We start from the raw sequence: 9,747 nt of genomic DNA on the forward strand, positions 1-9,747 counted from the left end.
AAAGCCTTCGACTTGCCCTTCACGCTTGCAACTGGTCCATCAAGCCAAGTCTTATCTTGATCTTCTCCACTTTGATCACATGACTCAATGTCATGTCTCATGTGCATTTAAGCTCCTTCATCATCACATGTGTGAGCTTTGCAACATCTCCAAGCCATTTTCACCTTCATGGCATATATTGCTCACACACATGTACCTGTGGACTAATCACCTGTGTATCTCACATAAACACAATTAGTCCACCTAGGTTGTCACTCAATTACCAAAATCAAACAAGGACCTTTCACCATGCCATCATAGTGACGAGCTACAGGGCTCGGTCATGTCGCCTTTGCTCACAAAACGCCACATAGCAAATCCATGTACCACCCCCGTGCCTCCCTTCGACTATAAAAGGAAGTGACCGGGGGCCGCTTCTAGGGGGGACTCACACTCACAGACACACAGACGGACACATGAGCAAGCAAGACACAACTCTCTGTAACACACACGCTCTCTCACTTCAAGAGATCAACATCTCAAGCAACCCACGCCACTTTGCGTAGAGACCTAGGACTGGCTCCCTCTCTCGCCCAGCTTGCAAACCCCTACTACAAAGCACATCGGTGTAAGGAATACAAGATCGCTCTCTCAGACTGGACGTAGGGCACCTATTGCCTGAACCAGTATAAACCTTGTATCTCTTTGCATCACCATCCAGAATTAGAGGCACGCAGTACACTTTCACTAGTCGGTTGAGGACCTGCTGGTTCCAAAACACCGACAACAGGGATGAGTGTCACGCATCCGTTCCATGACAAGGACACGCCATCCTCTAGAAATAGAAGAATAATATATATGGTGACTTGTATATTTATCTGCTTTCCAAATATAAAAACATAATAATTCTAATTTCCCCTGTTTGTATCTCCTATAAATATAGTAGCAGGAGAATATTATATGGTAAAACCCCTCAAGATCGACTGTTCATACAAAAAATTCAATGTACTATTACAATATGGCCTCGACTGCTGCTTAACACTGTTTCTGACAATCAATCTGTTCGCTGGTCGGTTTCTGGGCTGATAAGCCCGGCTGATGCTGGTTTATTGTGAAAAAAAAATATTATATCATAACTGATAAGTCCTGACTGAAACCAACTAGCGAACAGGCTAAATATCATTCCTCTCTTTTGAAGCAGAAAACACCATGGTCCTCCTCGCGCACCGACACCCTCACCGCTAGGTCCACCCCTTAGCCGTCCCCAAAGTCCACCAAGTGATGCCGCGTGCGCAGCAGGGGGCTGACGCCGTGATGGTCTAGCACTCTGAGCTCTCCTGTCGTGAGGTCGATCGAGCTCCGCCACCTCGTTGTCGTCTGTCACCTTGAGAAACATCATCGAGTTCATCCCCTTGTCGATGATGGCGCAGCGGTGCACTCGGACTCACCCGTCGTCGTTCGTGATGCTCACCTTCGTCTCGCAAAAAGGGAACGTGAAGATACCCAAAATCGTGTCGTCGCGAGGAATCAGCTTCTGTTTGGGGGCGCGACATGAACGGGAACGGAACAGGTTTCTGATGCGAAGCAAGGAACAAAGGGAATCATGGTCATGTCGGTGGCGCGAGGTGAACGGAACACAACAGCTAGGTTGCGGATGCGGCAGCTAGCAGCAGCAAGGAACAAATTAAAGGCACGGGGACGCGAGCCAAGCGGGGGATCGACGAGCCCTGGTGGTAAGCTTATATACCCGCTGCCCACCGTGTCAGTCTTCCCTCACGTCCGACTCGGTTAATCGTCATCCAAGTAGAATACGTACACGAGACAAAACCTCACGTATACGTAATACGTGTATATATATGGTAACCTATTTACGCAAGGCGTGCCTTTAGTCCTTGACTACAAGAAGAGGACCTTAGCAAGGTCCATATTATTTGATATGCACTTCTCTTCTATGTTATATGGCAAGTGCTTTCTTAAGTAAAGAGCACTATAGAATATCTCACCAGAAACACACCTATATGAATGAGTTCAATTGGTAGCTACAGTTATGAGTTCGGTAATGTTGGGTATAGGGTCTTCGTCCGCCCGAACGGTGTTGATGGTGGGCCGTGACGCAGCTCAATAATCGCATCTTATCCGCTAATCCAACCGTTCTAAAAAAAAAGAAGAAAAAACTCACCTCACCGCACTCTGCGATGGCGCTCCGCCGCGCCGCCTTGACGATGGCGCTCTCCATTTCGCCTCCGCTTCGTCGACCGACATCTCCTCCGTGCCAAAGCACGGCAGCCCATCTTCCTCCTCTCCACCGCGCTTCCCACCCACCTCGGGCTTCTCCAGTGCATAGACCCACCGCAACCTTCTCCACAGACCTGTCACGACCTTCTCCACCGGAGCAGTGAACTCCGCGCCACCGTGGTGACTGCACCGGTGAACTCCACATGTCGACAAGCCTCCATTTCAAAAGCAGCAAGGAGATGTTGCACTGAAAGCGTATGTTGTAAATGTATGTTTTAAGTGATTTAGATGTTTCAGAGGTATGTTGCAAGTGTTTTATATGGATGTTGCAAAAGTAGATTGGGATGTTGCATATGTTGCAAGTGTTTTATAGGCATGTTGAAAGTGTTTGTTCAAAGTGTTTTATCTATTTTAGACGTATGTTGCGAGCGCTTTGATCTGGATGTTATATATGTTTTAAGAATATGTTACAAATATTTTAGCTGTTTCATTCTTATGTAGCAGTAAGTATTTTCATGTTGCAAGTGTTTTATCTAAATGTTGCATATGTTTTTCATATATGTTGCAAGTGTATATTTCAATTTTTTATCTGCTTCAGACTCATGCTTAAGTGTTTTATGCTGCAAGTGTTTCATGTTTCAGAGGTATGTTCCGAGAGTTCTAGGGGCACAGCCCGGGCACTGGGGGAAGGGGCGCGGCGACTCAGGGGCTGGTAGATGGGGTGCACGACGCGCCTAGCGTCGTGCGGACGGGATGTGCTCGCCTCATCCAGGCTCCTGGGTCCCGCTGGCGCGGAGAGAGGAGGGGGTAAGCATGAAAGAGTGGGGGGGCACAACCATGGTGCGTGTGCGGAGCGGGGCAAGGCGGATGGGTGACGAACGTGTGCATGTAGCAACGGCAGGCTCGGACAGCAGCATGCGCGGGGCGTCTGGACATGCTCATTTGCTCCGGACGTCCGTGTGCTAATAAGTCCCTTATGAGTTTGGGTAGTGTCTATATACTTGTGAAAGTCCATGGAGTTTGACTTACATACTCCAATTAGAGGGGATATTTTTGAGGCAACGTATCAGGTGTAAACCAACCAACCCGTGCAAACTTAGAAACTATCAATCAGGACCACTAGATGTTGATCCAATGGATAGGGTGGGAGGTGGAATTTTTTTTTTCGCTTAAGCCTCCCACCCGCCGGCTTTTTTTTTGCGCTTAATCCCCCTCACCCCATCCATTGGATCAGCATCTAGTGGTCCTAATTGGAAGTTTTCAAGTTTGTACAAGTTAGTTAGTTTGCACCTGATATGTTGCCTATTTTTGACAGCCTAGTATCAGTATAAAGCACTAAGAAAGAAAACAGTTGACGTTAAACTATGGACTCCAAAGAATGAACGCCACACACGTCTTTAGCAGAGTCGTCGTCAATGGACGTCTGATTCCGGGCACACTGGAGGAGCCGATGGAGTACCTCGCTCATGGGCGGCCTTGACGACGGATCCTTGCCGGTGCAAATCACCCCGAGCTCGAACTCGGCCACCGTATCGTCCTGGTTGGCCGGGTCCTGAATTTCACCGTCGACCAAGTCCGCGCACGGGCCGCCGTTGTTGAACCGCTTCGACGCCGCTTCGCTAGACAGCTCCCGGAGTCCGTGCCGCCGTCCTGTGGCCCCCTTCCTGTCGTCCGCTCCAGCAGCACCACACCTTCTCGCTCACCTTCACTCTGCTAACATACTCTGCAGCCAAAATCTCAAGTCAGGCACATCACAGGCCGCACATGGAAAGCCTTAGCCTTCCAATGTCCTGGTACACACCTGGAGCAATATAACCGAACGTTCCGCAGACAGCCGACACCGGCTCCGATTCGCCGGACTTGGCCAGGATCCGAGCAAGGCCAAAGTCGGCGATCGAGTGTTCGGCTGAACTGATTTTTTTTTTTAAACACTATTCCGGCTGAAAAAAAAAAGCTAAACAAGCCGGAATTCAGTGGGCTCGTGAAGCCGTGGTGCATGACTGATGTTTGGTTCAATTTATTGCTCCCTCCAACTATTTCACTAGTACGAGTAGACGATAAAACTCACATGCCATACATTAAACACACTACTCCGTATATCGCAGCTCACAGTGGCAAACGTTATTCTACTGTACACAGCTCAACGTGTCGCAAAGGCAGTACAGGGCGAACCCAAATAAGCAGAGCAACGGCTCCACGTCATCATTCCATCAAGCGAGCTTGCGCTTCTCCTTCTTGGCTCCTCCGGTGGCCTTCCCTTTCTCGCCTTCTACCGGGACGAGCTCCTCCTCGCCGGCCACGATCCCCTTGGCGTGCTGCGCGAGCCCAACCACCGTCGCGCCCACCGCCTCCAGGACGTCGCCCACTACCGTGGTGTCTTCGTCGTGGCCACCCTGCATCACAACTAAGCCGTCAGCTACGTACGCACACGCTTGCCCAAAAGAACAAACGCGACGTCGAACACCACCATGCGCGTGCACGGACCTTCGCCTTCGTCGTCGTCGCACCGCCACCGCCAGTCTTGCCGTTGCCGGTCCCTGACGCTCTTTCTTTCACTTCCCCTGCCGTCTGCTCCGCGCGCCAAGTGGTGTCCTTCGCCTTGTCCCCGGCCTGTACGGCCGTGTCCGCGGCCTTACGCGCCATGTAGCCGGCAGGTGTCCGTGGCCCTGTCCTTGTGCTGTCCGGTCATGTCGCGAGCCTTGTCCGCCGCCTGGGACGCCGAGTCCTTGGCCTTGTCCGCCGTCTGGGACGCCGTGTCCTTGGCCTTGCTCGCCGCCTGGGACGCCAAGTCCTTGGCCTGCGCGGCTGCGCCACAGCCAGGCTCCTCCGCCTGGTCGACGGCGCGGGCCGCGCGCTCCTTGCCTTGCTCCGCCTTCACCTTGGCGTACTCCGCAACCTTGCGCGCGGTGTCGGCCGTCACCTCCGTCGCCTTCTGCGCCACCTGCGCGCCCGTCGAGACCGTCACGTCCTTGGCCTTCACCGCCGCCTGCTGCGTGTACCCGGCCGTCGTCTTCGCCGTCGCCACCGCCGCCTCCTTCGCCTTCTCGGCCGCGGCCTTGGCGAAATCCGCGGCCGTCTCGCCGGTGCTCAGCGTCACGTCCTTGCCTTTCACCGCCGCCTGCTTCGCGTACTCCGCGGCCGTCTCCCCGGTGCCCAGAGTCACGTCCTTGGCCTTCACCGCCGCCTGCTTCGCGTACTCCATGGTCGTACCGGCCGCACCGGCAGTGACATCCTTCACCTTCGCGGCCGCCTGCTTGGTGTAGTCGGTCGCTGTCCCCGTGGCCTCCTGGGTCTTCTCCGCCGCGGCCTGCGCGCCGCGCGCGCCGGTGTCCTTGGCCTCGGCGCTCTTGGCAGAGGCGTAGTCCGCCGTGTCCTTCACGCCCTGTCCCGCGGTCGCGCCGGTCTCCCTGCCCTTGTCGTGCTTCGCCGCCGTGTCCTTCACGCCCTGTCCCGCGGTCGCGCCGGTCTCCCTGCCCTTATCGTCGTGCTTCTCCACCGCGGCACGTGCAGCCTCCGCGGTCGAGTTCTTCTGCGCCTCACTGCCGTGCTTCCCCATCTCGTCCTGCCTTGTCAGATGGCCGCGGGCTTGGCCACCCTCCTGCTCGTTCTTGGTTTGCTGGTGTTGAGCCGCGCCGCCGGCCGACGCCTTGCCTCCGTGCGCGGCGGCCGGGCTCGTCCCCAGGGCATTGTTGCACCTCTCCCTGGCATCGGCCGCGGCGTCCGCCAGCCACTGCTGCGCCTCAGACTCAGAGCCGTGGCTACCGCGGCCATGGCTCTCGCTCTGCTTCGCGGTCTCCTGGGCCACGGTGACGGTCCCGTGCGCCCCGGCGCCGCGCGCCTGCTGGTTGTTGGCCTTGTTGAACCGCTCCTCGGCGGCGCGGATGGCGTCCGCCGACCGCTGCTGCGCCTCGGCGCGGTACTTGCCGATCTCCTCCAGGTTCATCGCCTGGCCTTGGCCGGCCTCCTCGTGGCCCTTGCTGGCCTGCTGCTTCTTGGCTTGCTGCTGTGACGCCATTGTGCGGCGAGCGAGCTGGCCGGCGAAGACCGCAGTGGCACTTCGAGAGCTAAGATGAGTAGAGCGTGGCTACTGATGTGCTGATGAACGGAGGTGTGTGGGCTGATTGATGGTCACCGGTTGTGATCGCTCGACGCTAGCAGTGGCTTGCGGCTTGCTGATGGCGTGCGTGATCGCCGCGGGAGGCTTTTTAACATTGGCGTTGAGCGGTCCGGGTTTGATCGTCGAGGTTGCCGTGGCACCAGAGCGTGACGCGTGTCGGGGGGAGCTGCCACGTGCGACGGAACGGATGGGATCGAGGAGCTCGTGGTGCGTCAGCGGCTCACGGAGAGGGGAGCACCACGCAGCGTGTGCCGCGGGGGGACACGAGCACGACGCGACGCATCAGAGTCCGTGCGAGCCCATCTCATCCATACGCACGCGTGGACGGACTCTTTCTCCCGGCGCGCGGAGATAACGTGGGCTAAAACTACCGGGCCGGCCTAATATCTTAGCCTGCTGGGCCGACGAGAAGACGGTCGAGGCGGCCCACGAAGCCTCTCGTCGCCGGCGGCCGGTCTCCGTCTTCATCTGCATTTCGTCGATGCCTAGTGCCTGCTTGCCTTCAAACCCTACCCCGTACGGGCGTCGTCCTACGGGCACCCTCACCAGTCACCACCAAACACCCATGGCGCTTCCGCCTCCCCTCGTACGAAGGCGAGCGCCGTAGCTTTCACGGGGTCTCTCTCTGCCGCATCCAATGGCAGCGCCGTTTGAGGAGCGCCCAACAGCTGCCTGCCCACAGCCCACGGCATGCTCAGCGGCGCTGGGTCCTTTGTCGTCGTCCCTGAAGTCTAGCCTGGGTTGTCGATCTTGCCGCAAATGCGGTCCTCCATGACTTCTCCGCCCTGGCGACCATTTCGGCCACACCTCAGTCGGTTGGTCGGACGCAGATCCCTTGCCACGTCTACCTTAATCTGCAACCTGTTGCTTGTGAGGGTTTCGATTTATTAACGTTATTACACAGTTGAGTGTTCAGGATTGACTTGTGCTACCTGGATGGTTGGTTTTCTCATTGATAGGATTCATTGTGTTTACAGGTTGTCGTATTTTGGACGACGCCAACCTTTGTTTCTGCTGCGCCTGCCAAGCATGTGGTAACATTGGGTGCTGCTCAAAACTTGACATGCTAGGTAATTTCGGATGCTTATTTGATAACATAGGCTGTTGTGCTCTTGGCATGTCCTGTGTACCTGATATGGTGGCTTCTTTTGGTGCCATCATGCCAACATATTTCATGTCAGGCATTAAAGGTGCTATTATTGCCTCGTTGATTCCTGCATCTTATGGTATTTTTGTTTGCGCCTTGCTCATACTCTAAAACAGAACGGACGATACAAAACATCCATATCATATCTACTAGAACAATCATCCGCAGACGATTCCTTATGTTTATGTGGAACTAGATTTTCTCTTTTGGTTGACCACTATAACTAACGCGATGGTGCCAAACAAAGAGTGTTGAAAATTTGGGACTTTGACAGTTTATCTATGTAAATTCCCAGGAATATATTCAAAGCTGCTTAACTTCCGTAACAAAATTAGGAATGTTCTATGAACATGGTCTCTAAAATATAACAAAATTGGGAATGTTATATGCATCATGTTCTGCAAAACATAACAAAATTAGGAATGGTCTGCAAAACAGAGGCCAGAATTACAACACAAATGTGTGGCCGTTGATGGCGATGTGCTGTACACAAACCTTCCTTGACACCTGTCCTTAACTAACCTCATCTCTCTTGAATCTACGTATTGCCACATTCCATTTTTCTATCGCATATTTGTGACTATTTCATTCTTTGTTCTTAGTGCCGATATATTTAGGTTATGATTAGTTTCATCTCATTGCGTGAATCATTTTGTATTTGACTACAAGATTTTGGAAGGAATGCTTAAGGGTTTGGCAAAATGTTTGGTGCAAACAACATACTAAGTGGAAGCATGGAAACCAATTCAAAAAATGTATTTTCGTTATTAAAAAAAATGAAATTTGGCACTTCTATAGTGCATAAAAATATGTACTCACATGCAAAAGTTGAGATGCAAACTTGCTTTTGAAAATTTCATACGAAAATGACAAATTTCAGGTGCATGTGCACTAGAAGACAAAATTGCTTCTAAAATTTGTCATATTTGTATGATTTTTTCTATTTTATTTTGAGAATTGTATGAAATTTTCTAGTTTTAGTTTGCATCCCAACTTTTGCACATGAGTACATATTTGTATGAACTATGGACATACCAAATTTCCAATTTTTTTTGAATGAGCAAAACACGTTTTTTGAATTGGTTTCCATGTTTTCACCTAATATATGGTTTCCACCATATATTTTGCCGGTTTAAGGAACATATCGCAAATGGTCAAACATTTGGTTATAATGCATTATGTCCTATGTCACAGTGCTTATAGCTCCTTGATGCTTTACCCGACATATGGTATGCTTATTACTTTTTAATGCTAGTTAGATATCACATCCACAAGCTTTTTCACCATTGATTTCCAGGAAAGCCTTCTACTACTTTCAAGGTTTTAACACTAATTAGATATCACATGCCTGCTGTTGCATGCTACAACTAGGTGCCACTATCTTTTCGGTGGCCAGCAAACACCAAATTTTGTCATCTCCCACTTTCTGTCACATGTATGCCATCTCTCTCTGGCCAAGCTGTCCTATTCCTGTTCCATATTTTGTGCTATCCTATCTCCTCTACCCCAACCGTAGTTGCTGAATGAAAGGGGCAATACCATTAAGACATGCCTATCTACCTCTTGCTCTTTCCTCCATCCTAGAATCATACAACACATAATAGATTTAATACCGGAGAGAAGTGAACCAGAGAAATATGATTGTACTTTTCAAAAATCAAAAGGTTGGACCTTTTGAGTACACATAACCAATTCTCTTTTTATAAAAAAAGAAAGTAGGTCCCACCGGGATTTGAACCCAGGTTGCCAGATTCAAAGTCTGGAGTGATAACCACTACACCATGGAACCATTTTATGTGTGTTCTCCCTGGATAATATATTTATCGTAGCACATTTCGATAGCACTATTTTATTTTTTTTTCTGTGCTTTTGCTAACCATTCCAAAAAAATGTGTCAGGAGTGAGCTAGTTTCTATATTTTATTAGGGAGTTGAGTGTTCAGGAATTAACGTTATTAGGAAGTTGAGCGTTCAGGATTTAAAGAGTTGTGCTACCTCAATGTTGGTTTCCTCATTGATAGGATTCATTGTGTTTACAGATTGTCGTATTTTGGACAATGCCGAATTTGTTTCTGCTTCGCCTGCCAAGCATGTGGTTCATTGGGTGCTGCTCAAAATTTGACATGCTAGGTAATTTTTTTCCTTGAAAACGCAGGAGAGCTGCGCATCATTGTATTAAGAAGATAATAAAATGGGATAAGAACCCATACAACACAACACACACAAAAACCACACAACTCTACACACACACTCCACTGCTGCTGCTGCTA

At 51.0% G+C, this 9,747-nt stretch overlaps 1 non-coding gene and 1 pseudogene across 1 annotated transcript; both read right to left on the minus strand.

Annotated features, from left to right (window-relative positions):
- Positions 1 to 4,225: 4,225 nt before the first annotated feature.
- On the minus strand, positions 4,226 to 6,388 carry LOC136463086 (embryonic protein DC-8-like; annotated as a pseudogene).
- Positions 6,389 to 9,195: 2,807 nt separating this feature from the next.
- TRNAQ-UUG (transfer RNA glutamine (anticodon UUG)) lies at positions 9,196 to 9,267 on the minus strand. The gene has a single exon. It is a non-coding gene; the product is annotated as a tRNA-Gln (tRNA).
- Positions 9,268 to 9,747: the final 480 nt, after the last annotated feature.

The sequence above is a fragment of the Miscanthus floridulus genome, chromosome 7, assembly GCF_019320115.1.
Source record: "Miscanthus floridulus cultivar M001 chromosome 7, ASM1932011v1, whole genome shotgun sequence".
Lineage (NCBI taxonomy): Eukaryota > Viridiplantae > Streptophyta > Magnoliopsida > Poales > Poaceae > Miscanthus > Miscanthus floridulus.